Source organism: Chlorocebus sabaeus, chromosome 17, assembly GCF_047675955.1.
Source record: "Chlorocebus sabaeus isolate Y175 chromosome 17, mChlSab1.0.hap1, whole genome shotgun sequence".
NCBI classification, from domain to species: Eukaryota; Metazoa; Chordata; class Mammalia; order Primates; family Cercopithecidae; genus Chlorocebus; species Chlorocebus sabaeus.
In genome coordinates, this window is record NC_132920.1 from 28,350,809 (window position 1) to 28,366,723 (window position 15,915).

General features: G+C 40.5%; 1 long non-coding RNA gene and 2 other non-coding genes across 3 annotated transcripts; 1 reads left to right on the plus strand and 2 right to left on the minus strand.

Annotated features, from left to right (window-relative positions):
• The first annotated feature begins 2,340 nt into the window (after window positions 1–2,340).
• On the plus strand, window positions 2,341–2,412 carry TRNAA-UGC (transfer RNA alanine (anticodon UGC)). Its single transcript has one exon. It is a non-coding gene; the product is annotated as a tRNA-Ala (tRNA).
• A 6,983-nt stretch (window positions 2,413–9,395) lies between these two features.
• LOC140708934 (uncharacterized) lies at window positions 9,396–15,679 on the minus strand. The gene is made up of 3 exons (XR_012089245.1): window positions 15,636–15,679; window positions 10,113–10,284; window positions 9,396–9,869 (listed from the first exon to the last, which is right to left on the minus strand). It is a non-coding gene; the product is annotated as an uncharacterized lncRNA (long non-coding RNA).
• TRNAT-CGU (transfer RNA threonine (anticodon CGU)) lies at window positions 9,428–9,501 on the minus strand. The gene has a single exon. It is a non-coding gene; the product is annotated as a tRNA-Thr (tRNA).
• Window positions 15,680–15,915: the final 236 nt, after the last annotated feature.

The following is a 15,915-nucleotide window of genomic DNA, read 5'->3' on the forward strand; positions in this document are numbered from 1 at the left end:
AGTCATTTTGCAAATGTGTTAATCTTTAAAAATAGGCTATAAAAGTACAAAACTCTAAAAACAAAATCTAGATTATGTACATGTGACTCAGCTGTGAACAGAAAAAAAGGTCAATAGTGTACAGTTTCCTGATACAAAGCACTTCATTGCAATGCCAGCAGGCTGATCTCAAATGAGATCTCCCTTGTAACACAAGAGCTAAGATATATTAGTCTGTTCTCATACTGGAACAAAGAACTACCTGAGACTGGGTAATTTATGAAGAAAAAAAGGTTTAAATTGACTCACAGTTCCACATGCTTAACAGGAAGCATGACTGGGAAGCCTCAGGAAACTTACAATCATAGCAGAAGGTGAAGGGGAAGCAAGCACATCTTACCAGACAGACCAGGTAAGAGGGGTGGGGGAGGTGCCACACACATTTAAATGATCAGATCTCCAGATCTGATATCACTATCAGGAGAACAGGAAGGTGGAAACTGCACCCATGATCCAATCACCTCCCACCAGGACCCTGCTCCAATTCCACGTGAGATTTGGGCTGGGACACAGATCCAAACCATATCACAAGACTTCTGTCAAGGACACCTTGTATTGCATAATTAAAATAAAAATAGGATTATTTTACGATTTTATCCTTGCTCTATGGAGAAGAGCAGAGCCAGAAAAATTAACAGTGAAAATTTATTTTTTAAACAGTTTCTTAGTAAAATATTTTGTGGTTGCTAAACCCATGTACTACTGCATAAACTCAGCCATGGTCAACACTTTAAAGAAACAAAAGTTTAAACTCTCTAGGAAGCCAGCAGGTGGACATCCTCTCTAAAGCCCAAATTGCATGTGCACTGAGACAAACGTTGCTGCTTCAAAACAACCAAAATTGGGAAAATAACTGAGGTCCAGAAACAAATTCTCTCTCTCCTGACTCCTCTTCTCCTCTCAATATGGTGGATAGATTCTTTAATGTTCAAAGGCTTTCAAATATAAACAGAAATATCTGCTACTGTTTGTCTAATACACAAGTAATTTTTAAAATAGTCACTATTTTCACAATATATTAAAAATCACTTTTATTTCCCTCACAAGTTTAAATGTTTTAATACACACACATAAAAATTCAGGTCTAATATGTCAAATTATTTTATTTTAAAATGCTAGAAACACCTTAGTACTGTGTTAATGTTAGAAAATGAAACAGCAGGCCGGGCGCGGGGGCTCACACCTGTAATCCCAGCTCTTTGGGAGGCCGAGGTGGGTGGATCACCTGAGGTCAGAAGTTCAAGACCAGCCTGGTCCGCATGGTGAAACCTCATCTCTACTAAATATACAAAAATTAGCCGGGCCTGGTGGCAGTCGCCTGTAATCCCAGCTACTCCAGAGGCTGAGGCAGGAGAATTGCTTGAACCCGGGAGGCGAAGGTTGCAGTGAGTCAAGATCGCGCCATTGCACTCCAGCCTGGGCAACAAGTGCAAAAACTTCGTCTCAAAAAAAAAGAAAGAAAGAAAGAAAGAAAGAAAGAAAGAAAGAAAGAAAGAAAGAAAGAAAATGAAACAGCAATGTTGTATTCATCACTACCTTACATCAGCGGTTCTCAAACTTAAGCATGTACCAGAATCACCCTCAGGGCTTACTAAAACATAGATTATTGAGCCCTACTTCCACAGTCCCTGACTCACAGGTCTGGAGTAGGCCCAGAGAATTTGTATTTTTAGTAAGATCCTAGGTGATGCCGATGCTGTTGTTCTGAGGACCACACTTTGAGATCTATTGCCTGACACTGAATTCTGTTTCTCACATTTTGTAACCCAGATTTATATTTGAATATTCACATTTCTCTTATGCTTTTTATTCAACAAGATACAGATTTACTCATCCAATCTACTGAGTGGGATTTTTCTTTTTAGACTAGGCGGAGGGTTGGTCTGTGGATAATTCCAAGACCAAAACCTAAGACTGGGTATGCCTTACAAGATGAATCTATCCCAGTAATTTTAACCCGCCGAACATCAGGAAATTTCCCAGTGGTTTGCTGTAACCATCTATGGTTCTACTTTTTTTTATTCTGCCCTTTTCAAATGACTGGATCTGAATGACTTACATACATAGTCCTGCTCGGATAAAAGCCAGTTTTGCAACCACTTGTTCTGTGTTGGGCCTTGTGAGTTTCCAATTACTCTAACGGATTTAGTGACATTCATTTAAATCTTCTTTCTCACACTCATAACCTGCAAAAATTCACACAATTCTTGCACGAGAAACTATTTAAAACTTATTTTGGGGGAAAAAAATTGATCGAATACAGTATATTTTAAGAAATTTTGTTGGCCAAGTATTCTTGCTGGGGATGTAGCTCAGTGGTAGAGCGCATGCTTTGCATGCATGAGGTCCCGCGTTCGATCCCCGGCATCTCCACTAGGTGCAGAGCTGTTGATTCTTGTATGTGCTGCTGAGCAAATAGTTTGCTCACTATTATTGCCAAGGTCTCTCAGGCTGTGGTGCTGTAACTCCTTTTCTGGAAAGTGGGAGGGGTAAGAAAGGAGGTTAGGCAGAAAAAAGGATTGGTTTGTTTCCACCTCTGCCCTTTGTTTTTTCAACAGCTCTTTGATCTTTTCACAGTACTTCTAGGTTTCCAGGCTAAAACCAAGTATTTTATTTTTCATTCCTTCTATTTTACAAGTGATCATATTTAAACCATCTGTTGAATAGAAAGTACATTACTGGGTCCACCGCGGTGGCTCGCGCCTGTAATCCCAGCACTTTGGGAGGTCAAGGGGGGTGGATCACGAGGTCAGGAGATTGAAACCATCCTGGCTGACACGGTGAAAAACCCGTCTCTACTCAAAATACAAAAAATTAGCGGGGCGGGGTGGCGGGCGCCTGTAGTCCCAGCTACTCGGGAGGCTGAGGCAGGAGAATGGCGAGAGGCAGAGCTTGCAGTGAGCTGAGATCGCGCCACTACATTCCAGTCTGGGCGACAGAGCGAGACTCCGTCTCAAAAAAAAAAAAAAGAAAGAAAGTACATTACTGGTAAAGTGGGTAAAAGTATGGCTAATTTCTTTCTTTTTCTTTTTCTTTTTTTTTTTTTTTTTTTTTTTTTTTGGAGACAGAGTCTTGCTCTGTCGCCCAGGCTGGAGGGCAGTGATGCGATCTCAGCTCACTGCAACCTCCACCTCCCTGGTTCAAGGAATTCCCCTGCCTCACCCTCCCAAGTAGCTGGGATTACACCACGCCCAGCTAATTTTTTTGTATTTTTAGTAAGGACAGGGTTTCACCATGGTGGCCAGACTGGTCTCGAACTCCAGACCTCAGGCAATCTGCCTGCCTCGGCCTCCCAAAGTGCTGGGATTACAGGAGTGAGCCACCCGTGCCCGGCCAGTATGACTAATTTCTAAGTGGATGGCTGTGTGCAACTGTGAAGGTGACCAGGGGAAATTGTAGGCCAAGAAGGGTATTTAGCTAACAGGACAGAGTTGTTAGAAATGTTTGTGAAGAGGGGGAAGGTCAACAGCTTTTGTTAGTTGCTCCTTAGTTCTTTTTGTAAACTAGAAAAAAAAAAAACTGCTGTTATCAATTAACATCAATAAGCACAGGTCAAGAAACGGTGTCCTCTAAAATAATATGATGAGAAAATTTGCTCGTGGAAATTATATCAGTAAGAACGGAACAATCCATTATTACCTAGATTATCTGAGCCATGTGACTCTGATGAATTTGACTTTGACATTCACTTTGACTATGATCTTGATGTAAAACCTCAGATTCAATTTCCAACCAAGTCCGGAATTTCATTAAGGGTCTTCAGGCACATCTGTCAATATTTATCTTAACTCTGTAGTTTCAAGAAAGCAGGTTCTGAGTCTGCTTCTCAGCCCAACCCTGATGCAAACTGTTTTACTTATAGCCCTGCTTTACTTTGATGCTATCAAAATGCTGCTTCGTTTAAACTGAATTAAACCCAACTAAAGGCCACCCTCTCCCAAATCCTATAATAATTCTAGCTTTTGTTTTGTTTGGTGAAAGTCTGCACTTCTATTTACATTTCTCCCTTGCCTCAGCAAGGATTAAATTAATTTTTTTTAAGTGTTAGGATCGAACAATTGAGATTTATTTAGTATTTTGAATATAGAAGCTAAATATGAATATTGTGAGGTTAAGAGGATAAGAAACAGAAGCTGGTGTTTCTGACAAAAATAAATTAAAGTTTTTGAAGTTAGTATGGGGAAGGCCTTCTTAAGACACATAAAAAACTTCATGAATAAAAATATTAATTCATTTGCCTAGGTCAAATTTAATATAATCTTTTGACAAACTGAAAAACCAGGAATAAACTGTAAAGACATTTTCAGCATATATAAAAATACAAATGTTATTAAAAATAAATAAGGAGCATCCACAGATCAATTTCCAAAAAAAAAAAAAAAATTAGAAAGTGAGTAAAGTTTTTTTTGTTTTGTTTTTTAGTTTTTTTTGAGACAGAGTTTTGCTCTTGTTGCCCAAGCTGGAGTGCAACGGCGTGATCTCAGCTCACTGCAACCTCTGCCTCCAGGGTTCAAGCAATTCTCCTGCCTCAGCCTCCCAAGTAGCTGGGATTATAGGTGTGCGACACCACGCCCGGCTAATTTTTTGTATTTTAAGTAGAGATGGGGTTTCACCATGTTGGCCAGGCTGCTCTCGAACTCCTGACCTCAGGTGATCCGCCCACCTCAGTCTCCCAAAATGCTGAGATTACAGTTGTGAGTCACGGCATGCAGCCGTTTTTTAAAATTTAACCAAAAAGGTGGATGAAGGCAGAACTTGTGTAAGGCAACTCTGATTGTTGAATACATTAACCCATAGGAAGTACATAATTGCATACATGACAGGTAGTGTTTTAATAAAAAGTAAATTGCAAGTGCCATTTATTTTGACTTAAAATATTTTGAACAAGAAAACTTAACATATTTTGTCTGAAACGCATTAGCTGATGGCACTTGATCTGAATTCACTCAGATAAATTATAGTATCATGTATAGATTTATACTTCAACTTAAAGGAGGAAAGAAAAGAAGGAAAGATAGAAGGAAATAAATAAGGGAGGGAAGGAAGAAAGGTAGCATAGAAGGAAGCAAGGAAGGAAAGAGAGGAAAGAAGACAAATATGTCTCAAACTTCTGAGGCAGAAGAGTTGTTCTTTTTCTCTAAGCTCTATCAGGGTTCTACTCTGCAATGTCAGTTATATAATCACAATGTTTTACTCTGTATTTTCCACTATGAAACCCCAAATGAAATTTTTCTCAGTCATTGAGGCTTTCTTTTTCTTTTCTTTTTTTTTTTTTTTTCCCAGGTTGGAATGCAGTAGCACAGTCTCGGCTCACTGCAACCTCTGCCTCCCTTGTTCAAAGGATTCTCCTGCCTCAGCCTTCCGAGTAGCTGGGATTACAGGTGCGGGCAACCATGCCCGTCTAAGTTTTGTATTTTTAGTAGAGATGGGGTTCCTCCATGTTGACCAGCTGGTCTCGAACTCCTGACCTCATGATCTACCCACCTCAGCCTCCCAAAGTGCTGGGATTACAGGCATGAGCCACCATGTCCAGCAACTTATTCTTAAATGGCAAATGGTTTAGTATGTGTGCACGTGTGTGTGTGTATACATATATATAGGAACTTTTAGCTCATATGTATATCCCATATGTATAAAATACATATGTAGCCAGGTGCAGTGGCTCACGCCTGTAATCCCAGCACTTTGGGAGGCCGAGGTGGGTGGATCACAAGGTCAGGAGATCGAGACCATCCTGGCTAACACAGTGAAACCCCGTCTCTACTAAACAAAATATAAACAAAAATTAGCCGGGTTTGGTGGTGTGCGCCTGTAGTCCCAGCTACTCAGGAAGCTGAGGCAGGAGAATGGCGTGAACCAGGGAGGCGGAGCTTGCAGTGAGCTGAGATCGTGCCACTGCACTCCAGCCTGGGCAACAGAGTGAGACTCTGTCTCAAAAAAAAAAAAAAAAGGTATACATATATACATATGAGATATACATATGAGATATACATATAAGATATGAGATAAAAGTATATATATGTATATATATGTATATATGTATATATATGTATACACATATGAGATATACATATGAGATAAGGTCCATATTTGGGAAGATTGAGTGAAGGATGCAACTTTTCTGTAACAATGAAATTATTTTAAAAGTAAAAATTAAAAGAAAAGGAAAAGAATGAGACTGACCTTAAGAGAGTCAAGTTACTTACCAAAGGTCCACATTTGGTAGTGAGGGATCCAGGACATGCATACAGACTTTGTCATCGAGAACTCCATGCTCCTTTCACTCCTGTGCACAGTCAGTCACTTTATTGCCAGCCTTTTCTTTGCATTTATATGTGAATAGATTTTTCTTTGGTGTGACTTGATCCATTGAATGAGCATTGCTTTCACTAGAGGGAGGAAAGCATCTTTGGATTGAGTTGAGAGCCACTTCACTTTTCAATCTGTGGTCCAGTACATAAACTTAGAAGTTGTGTGCTGAGTTTGCACAGAGACTAACACAGCTCTTTGCTGAGTGTGAGGCGACTGAAAAACTCTTTTAAGGCTCCTTAGATAATTCACCTTGGGGATCAAAAGACTTTAGAGGACTTGACTCCAACCTGTCTTATTTTGGCAGCTAGGAACTTTATATAAGAAACAGAATAGAAAGCTAAACTTTCCAGAGAACCCCCAGTAAGCACAACTAAATTCTCCTTAAAACATTAGTGAATTCATCACCATTAAGTAAAGAGAAAGAGGTTAGCATTATTTCTTCTTTTTTTTTTTTTTTTTTTGGAGACGGAGTCTCACTCTGTCGCCCAGGCGGGAGTGCAGTGACTGGATCTCAGCTCATTGCAAGCTCCGCCTCCCGGGTTTACGCCATTCTCCTGCCTCAGCCTCCCGAGTAGCCGGGACTACAGGCGCCCGCCACCTCGCCCGGCTAGTGTTTTTGTACTTTTTAGTAGAGACGGGGTTTCACCGTCTTCGCCAGGATGGTCTCGATCTCCTGACCTCGTGATCCGCCCATCTCGGCCTCCCAAAGTGCTGGGATTACGGGTTTGAGCCACCGCGCCCGGCCTAGCATTATTTCTTATCAATCAAAAATTAAACAAAGGCATCGATGTACTTGTCTGCTGAGGTTTTACTCTTAAAACATCTGGAAAAGGAGTCATTTGTGAGCAATAACTCCCATGAGGTTGCAGATATAGGCTTTTTCTCAATTTGGGGGGTTTTCCCCCTAAAACTTGATGCCAATTCCTTTTAATTATTTCTTACATTTATACTTTCTCCACTTCTGATTATGTTACTGGTTATCTGCTTTTCTAGTTAATTTAAAATTTATTTTCCAAAAAGAACACAATAAATAGGAGAATACATCTTAAACTTTATATTTTTTTCTTCACTCATAATTTTTGAAATGTGTTTATGTCCAATTACACATGGATTTTGGTTGCTCTTAATATAAAATTAAAACTCCTTGGCATGGCCTCTAAAATTCTGACACAGTTTGGTCCTATCCTCCTGCATCCCATCTCTCAGGCTGCTTGCCCATGGCCTTCCCACTGTACTCATACCAGTTTTTTTCCAGTCCAATGCACTTTGTCTAACTTCCTCTGCCTGGGTTTCCGTATGCTCTGTCTGCCTTTCCTATACTGTCCTCTTTCTTTGCAACTGAAGACTCTCCTCTTATCTCCCTGATGAAACCAAATCTTACCCGTATGTTCTAAATCACAGTCATTCTTTTTCTGTAGCACTTCTCATAGCCCTAATGTTATGTTTGTCATTATATAAATAACTTCTATTCACTCACCCATCCCCAAACAAGCTCTTACCTCCTTTGGGATAGAGACCAGGCCTGTTCAGCTTACCTTCCCACACCTTGGTGTGAGTAGGCATTTAATAATTTTGGGCCGGGCGCCGTGGCACACGCCTGTAATCCCAGCACTTTGGGAGACCGAGGCAGGCGGATGACGAGGTCAGGAGATCGAGACCATCCTGGCTAACACGGTGAAACCCTGTCTGTACTAAAAATACAAAAAATGAGCCGGGAGTGGTGGCCGGCGCCTGTAGTCCCAGCTACTCGGGAGGCTGAGGCAGGAGAATGGCGTGAACCCGGGAGGCGGAGCTTGCAGTGAGCCGAGATGGCGCCACTGCACTCCAGCCTGGACTACACAGCCCCCAGACTCCGTCTCAAAACAAAACAAAACAAAAAAATTAATAATTTTGGGAATGAATAAGGAGATGACTAGAGTTCTGTAACTTCATGTAAAACAGATGAAGGCATATCTTCCACTGCTTGAGGTTAGCTTTAAGAGGTGTTTATGGATCACATAGAATTCTTTTCAGAATTCACTTCAGTGATCTCATATCCAGAAATATAACTTTTTGAAACCGGCATGCTGGTTCAGAGTCATAACACCCCTATTGGGATATCTGCTTCTAATAACCCAGTTTAAATCAACCAAAGAAAGGGAGTGACAGTCCTATAAAAATCAATGTCAAGAAACAAAATATGTCCCCGACCCTAAAATAGCTTATTTTTTCTGAACATTCATTTGTGATTTACTGTTTATTGATTTATGGAAGTCATGGATTTTTTTCAGTGCCACATGGGCACCAAAGAACTTAAGGAGGTCAGGGAAAATCTCAAAAGAATATGCAAAATTTGTCCATAAGTTTGTGTGTGTGTGTGTGTGTCTGTGTGTTTATATACAAAAGTTTTTATTAGATAATCTAATGAGTTCATGTGCCATACAATTTTAAGAACTATTATTCTAAATCACAGTGGATACTGTTCGTTTTTATAAACAATATTATTTGTTACTTAAGACTTCGACAAGTAACTTTGACTTAAGTAACTGAGAAATATTGGATTGAAATATTAGCTTGATTATTTATCAGCTATAAGATTTGGGCAAGTTTATTTCCTTCTGATACTTCATTTTTTATCTGTAAAATGGGCATAATACTGTTTACTTCAGTGAATAGTCTAGGAATTAAAAGTATGTGAGAAAATACATAAAGTACAACTTAGCAAATGTCCCATAAATTGCAACCATTTTTCATCCATGTGGAATTTAAGTAAGGTTTCATGGAGTTTGAGAAACCAGAAGAATATATTTTTTAATGTTTTGAATTAAAAGTTTTACCATTTTATTTTAGATATTTTTTATCCATGATTGAACTTGAACCCTTGAGTTTGGTGAAATTCCAGCATAACTGTCTGAGAGATCATCAGAAACTAATAGCCTTTGAGGATGCAGGTGGAATGAAGAGAGACTGGAGAGACTAAAGCTCTATGCAGTGGATCTGATATTGTGATTAAGGATTATAGACTAAAAATTGTGATAAATTTACAGAAACAGATGGCCCTTATTAAAAGGGGAAAGAAAAAGACACACCCACTATAAGGCCCCGCTGGGATTCGAACCCAGGATCTCCTGTTTACGAGACAGGCGCTTTAGCCAACTAAGCCACAGAGCCAGCTGCGCAGACCCCATGGCTTCTTTTATGACCGAATTGTACTTAATTAGGTGAAAAGTTGTGTTGCCAATGAGAGTTACTGTGTTTTCGAATACATCAACTTTGTAGTAAAGGCAGACTCCTGAAAGGAACTTCTAGAAATTAGACTCCCTTCGAGTCCAACAAAACACACCCACACTCACATAATTACTTAGAAAATGTGCTTAGAACAATGTCAGGGCGTCCCAGAGGGCAAATAAAGCCGTGAAATCGGAGAGTGGAGATGAACCGTGTTCCCAGAGGAGGAAGAGGCGTCTGTCTCTAGACGTAGCGAGAACAGTTTTTACATTCCATGGCATTGTGGTGATTTAGAATCAAGTGATTGGATTCTAAAAGTGGAGTGAAAAGCTTTTCTAGCCAAACAGATCATTCCGAATTTTCATCACATTCATGGCTTTTCTGGCCATTAGAAGATAGCACACGGATGCACTGAAAAACAAAAACTGTTATCGCGTTCAGACTCTCCAAACAGCTGCCAGATCACTGCTCTAGAGAAAGCAGGCGACAGCTGGGAGGCGACCTAGTCTGAGCTCACTTAACGGTTTCGTATTTGAAATCCAAAGAGCCTTTGCCGGCTAGAGGCTTGTGTTCCAGCGGCTCCTGAGAGGGGGCACAGATGGAAACCAGAAGGAGAGGCGTCACCGGACAGGGTCGTTCCTAATTCTGCTTTCCTCATTTTGGTTCTTCAAGCTTCCATTAGATTGTTTCCTAATATCTTCCTTATGGATCCTCACCTTGTAGAAGCTAAACAAACATTAATTGATTGAAAAATCCCCAAATTAAGATCCATTCTGAAACTGTTAACGTTTGTACCCTAGTTTTCTGCCTTTGCTTAGAACTGAGGCTGGTGCCAAAGTGAGGGAGTGAGTTCACCAAATAAAGCAAACGTCTCTGCACATTAGCCAGCTTCCCTGCCATGTTAAAAAGACAACAGGGAGGACTACAAAATTCCTTGTTTAACCAGACAAAGGCTGGAAGGGGCTCTGGGCCTGATAACGCCCTTGAATCCTAAAGTCTTTCTTAATTCCTCTCTTGAGCCAAAAGTTGGAGCATTGCCATTTCCTATCCCATTCGGAATGTTTTTGTAGTGAATATAAACTTATTTTCCTGTTAACCAAGATAGTCATGTTTTAATTTAATATAGATTAACAAACTGTTATGCTTAGGGCTATACTAACAGTTACTGTATTAAGAGTTACTGAATATTTACTGAGTTTGGGAAGCAACATCCCCCAAAATCAAAAGGACCAGGAATCATAGCCTTTCTGAATTTGAATCAGCCAAATTGTTTAGGATCAGGATTGTACCAACTTCAGTCACTAAAATACAACTGGGATGGCATTGTGTCCAGGGAAATATTGTTCAAGTTTTTCCCAACGAGAACGACATATTGAATACCTACTGTGTGTCAGGAATTGAAATAACTTCTGTAGACACAACTAGGAAGATAGCCAGATGATAAAAATCAAACAAGGAATAGTATCACAATAAAAGAAGTACAATGTGATAGCTGAGTGCCTAACAGGGCCCAGTAATCTAGTTCAAAGCATAATACTTTGTTTTAGGTATAATTCTGACATTGCCCACTTCAACTAATTTTTAAAATTTCTGTTTTACTTTTGCTGGAAAAAGTCTTAACAGATTTTTTTTCCCTAATGTGACAGTTAGCACTTGAACACACCTAGAATATATTCAAGTTAATCTAGGATAATTAAACAAAATAAAGAATATGGCTGGGCGCAGTGGCTCATGCCTATAATCCCAGCACTTTGGGAGGCTGAGGCAGGTGGATCACGTGGGGTCAGGAGTTGGAGACCAGCCTGTCCAACATGGTGAAACTCCATCTTTACTAAAAATACAGCCAGGCATGGTGGTGGGTGCCTGTAATCCCAGCTGCTCAGGAGGCTGAGGCAGGAGAATTGCTTGAACCCGAGAGGCGGAGGATGCAGTGAGTCGAGATCACACCACTGCACTCCAACCTGGGAGACAGAGCAAGACAGCATCTCAAAAAAAAAAAAAAAAAAAAAAAAATTATTGGACCTCATGAGACTTACTACCACGAGAACAGTATGGGGGAAACCGCCCTTATGATTCTATTTTCTCCCACTGGGTCCCTCCCACAACATGTGGGAATTGTGGGAGCTACAATTCAAGATGAAATTTGGGTGAGGATACAGCCAAACCATATCACTATCCCAATGGGATCCTCCTCCAAATAGACTGGTACTCATAAAGAAAAAAAAAAATATATGTGAGTGAATTGAAAGGGTAAATAATTCACATGAGATCTCCAGCCAATTTGATGCAAAAGTGCTCAACTAACATCAGAATCCAAGACAGCTGACTGAGGGATATGAATATCAATACTGGAGTACGGAGATTGTCACAACTGCAGTGACTTCATATTACCCTCAGTTATGCTTTCTTTGTTGAGAAAAGGGTGATTTACCATAATACTAGTTAGTAGTTGTTAAGAATTGAATTTTGTCCCCTGAAAATTCATGTTTAAATCCTACCCTCAGTACCTCAGAATGTGATCTTATTTGAAAATAAAGTAATCAAAGGGGTAATTAGTTAAATTGAAGTCATACGGAGTAAAGTGAACCCCTGATTCCATATAACTGGTGTCCCAATAAAAAGAGGAAATTTGTCTGGGTGCAGTGGCTCACACCTGTAATCCCAGGATTTCGGGAGACCGAGGTGGGCGGATCACCTGAGATCAGGAGTTCGAGACCAGCCTGGCCAACATGGTGAAACCCCATCTCTACTAAAAATACAAAAATTAGGCCGGGTGTGGTGGCAGGGGCCTGTAATCCCAACTACTCAGGATGCTGAGGCAGGAGAATCGCTTCAACCTGGGAGGCAGAGGTTGTAGTGAGCCAAGATCATGCCATTGCATTCCAACCTGGGGACAAGAGCGAGACTTTGTCTCAGAAAAAAAAAGGGAGGGGGGATGGAAATTTGAACATGCACACACATGCAGAGAGAATGCCATGTGAACATGAAGGCAGAGATTTGGTGATGCAATCACAAGGAATTTCAAAGATTGTCAGAAAACCACCAGAAACTAGAGGAGAGGCCTGAAACAGATTCTCCCTCACAACCCTCAGAAAGAACAAACCCTGATAACACCTCAGTCTTGGACTTCTTGCCTCTAGAACTGTGAGATTATAAAGTTCTGTTGCTTGAGCTGCCTAGTGTGTGTTATTTTGTTATAGCACCCCACGGAAACTATTGCAGTAAGCAGCATCCTCTGAGAAATAACTAAGTTGTGTCCTAAGATTTCCCCCAAACTTTATTAAAATGAACTTATTTAAAAAGAAAACTAGTAAATAAGGGGTGAGATGAAGTAAGTGTGACAGGTTCATATGCCTAATTAAAAAGCTGAACAAAAATTTGAATTCAAAGATAGAAGAAAATAAAAGGCGCAAGGAAAAGTATGTGTCAGCTTAGCAATCCCAGTCCATAGTTTCTGAGAACAACCAGAGGTGGGGATAAACAAGGACCATTCAGAATGGGAGTATCTCACAGATGTGTGGGAAGAAGAGAGGTTGAGCCTGGGAAGAAAAGTTAAGCTAAGAATAGGAGTTAGAAAGGATGGAAACCAAAGGATAGCACAGGGATGGTAGAGGAAGGGGCCATGGTAGGAAGTGGTAAAAGCAAAGACTGTGAGCTAGGAGCACAAAGCTGGCTGGGTCCTGAGGGTAATGAGTTACTATAGTGAGTGTAGTGAACGAGTTGAGGTGGGGGAGAGTAAGAGAATCTGGAGAACAGAAGATGGAGATGAATGTGATCTGAGATTAAGGTGGGAAGGTAATTTAGGAATAAGGGATGGAGTGGGTGCACTGGAGAAGGTATTTTGAGGTAGGACACAGAAGTGAGAGGCACAGCTGGTGGCTACAGAGGGGACCCTACAGAATGGGTAGGCTCAAGGAGAAGCTAGAGAAATGCCAGTTGGGAACACCACATCAGCTAGAGGAATAAGATTGTCGGTCAGTGGAAAGCCGGCAATTGGCAGGTATCTATGCTAAAATGTTGGGCATTTTGCCCTAATATAACTTTGCCATGAGATTGAAGTGCCATTCAGTGTCTAGTGAAGAATGTTGGTATACCATGTGTGTACCATCTACATTCACCAGTGATTTTAATACAGCATTTGTGACACTGGATTACCAGAAAGTCCTTTCAAACTTCTCTAAAGCTTTGACACTAGCAACTTAGCACAGTACTCCAGTTTAGTCCTTTTCCAGCCTGAAAAGGCTATGTTTGAGTTCGGATTTCACCGTAATGAGGCAAGAGAAAGTAAAAGTACTAATAGTTAAGCACAGTAGAATTGCTAGTCCTATATCAAATGGATTGACTTTGAGAAGAAATTGCATTACGTCAAGTAGCCTAGGAATATGAATATTAGATCATCACACTTTGGACTATTACTCAAGTGAAATAGTTATTTGAACCATAAACATGCATGAAAAATCTTGATGAGCAACCAGATATAACTGAAGGAAAGATGAAGTACTTGACCTTTAAAGGTAGAAACACAGTTACATGCCACATAAGGACATTTTGGTCAACAATGAGCCACATAGATGACAGTGGTCGCGTAAGACTGATTATAATGGAGCTGAAAAATTCTGATCACCTAATGACATTGTAGCTGTGGTAACGTAGCCCAGTGCATTATTCACATGTTTGTGGTGATGCTGTAGGTAAACAAACCTACTGCTCTGCCAGTTGTATAAAAATATAGTACATACAATTATGTACAGTACCTAATACTTGAAAATGATAATAAATGAGTATGTTACTGGTTTATGTATTTACTATAATATACTATACTTTTTATTGTTATTTTACAGTGTACTTTTTCTACTTATTAAAAAATAACTGTAAAACAGCCTCAGTCAGGCCCTCACAAGGGATTCTTGAAGGCATTGTTATCATAGGAGATGACAGCTTCCTTCTTGGTATTGCCTCTGAAGACCTTCCAGTGGAACAAGATTTGGAGGTGGAAGATGGTGATATTGACAATCCTGACCCTGTCTAGGCCTAGGCTAATGTGTGTGTTTGTGTCTTCATTTTTAACAAAAAAGTTTTAAAAGTTAAAAAAAAAAAAAAAAAAAAAGTTTTTCAGTAGAAAAAAGCTTATGGAATATGAATATAAAGAAAAAATGTTTTTTGTACAGCTTTACAGGTGTCTGTGGTTTGTTTGTTTGTTTGTTTTTGTTTTTTGAGACGGAGTCTTGCTCTGTCACCCAGGCTGCAGCGCAGTGGTGTGATCTCGGCTCACTTCAACCTCTGCCTCCCGGGTTCAAGTGATTCTCCTGCCTCCGCCTCCTGAGTAGCTGGGATTACAGGCGCCCGCCACCACACCTGCCTACTTTTCTATTTTTTTTATTTTTAGTAGAGATGGGGTTTCACCATGTTAGCCAGGCTGGTCTCAAACTTTTGACCTCCAGTGATCTGCATGCCTCAGCCTCCCAAAATGCTGAGATTACAGGCATAAACCACCATGCCCAGCCAGGTGTTTGTGTTTTAAGTGTTATTACAAAAGAGTCGAAAAGTTTTTAAAAGTTAAGTTTACAAAGTGAAAAAGTTACAATAAGTTAAGGTTAATTTATTATTGAAGAAATAAATATGTTTCGTGTAGCCTAAGTATATAGCATTTATAAAATCTACAGTAGTGTTCAGTAATGTCCTACGTCTTCACATTGACTCACCACTCACTCACTGACTCACCAAGAACAACTCCTACCAGTCCTGCAAGACCCATTCATGGCAAGTGCCCACTACAAGTGTACCATTTTAATGGAGTGCAATGGCGCAGTCTCAGCTCACTGCAGCCTCGACCTCTGGGGCTCATTCCATCTTCCCATCTCAGCCTCCTGAGTAGCTGTGACCACAGGCATGTGCCACCACACCCAGCTAATTTTTGTATTTTGTAGAGATGGGGTTTCACCATGTTGCTCAGGTTGGTCTACAACTCCTGGCCTGAAGCGATCAACCCGCCTTAGCCTCCCAAAGTGCTGGGATTACTGTCATGTGCCACTGTTCCTGGCCCCATTTTTATCTTTTATACCACATTTTTATTATACCTTTCGTATGTTTGGATACACAAATACCACTGTATTGCAATTGCTGACAGTATTCAGTTCAGCAACCTGCTGTAGAGCTTTGTAGCCTAGAAGCAATAGGCTGTACCATATGGCCTAGGTGTGTAGTTGGCTATATCATCTAGGTTTGCATAAGTACACTCTGAGATGTTCGCACAATGACGAAATCATCCGACAGTGCATTTCTCAGAACATTTGCCCCTATTGACACACGACTGTATAAAGATTTTTATCTTGGACCTGGCGTGGTGGCTCACACCTG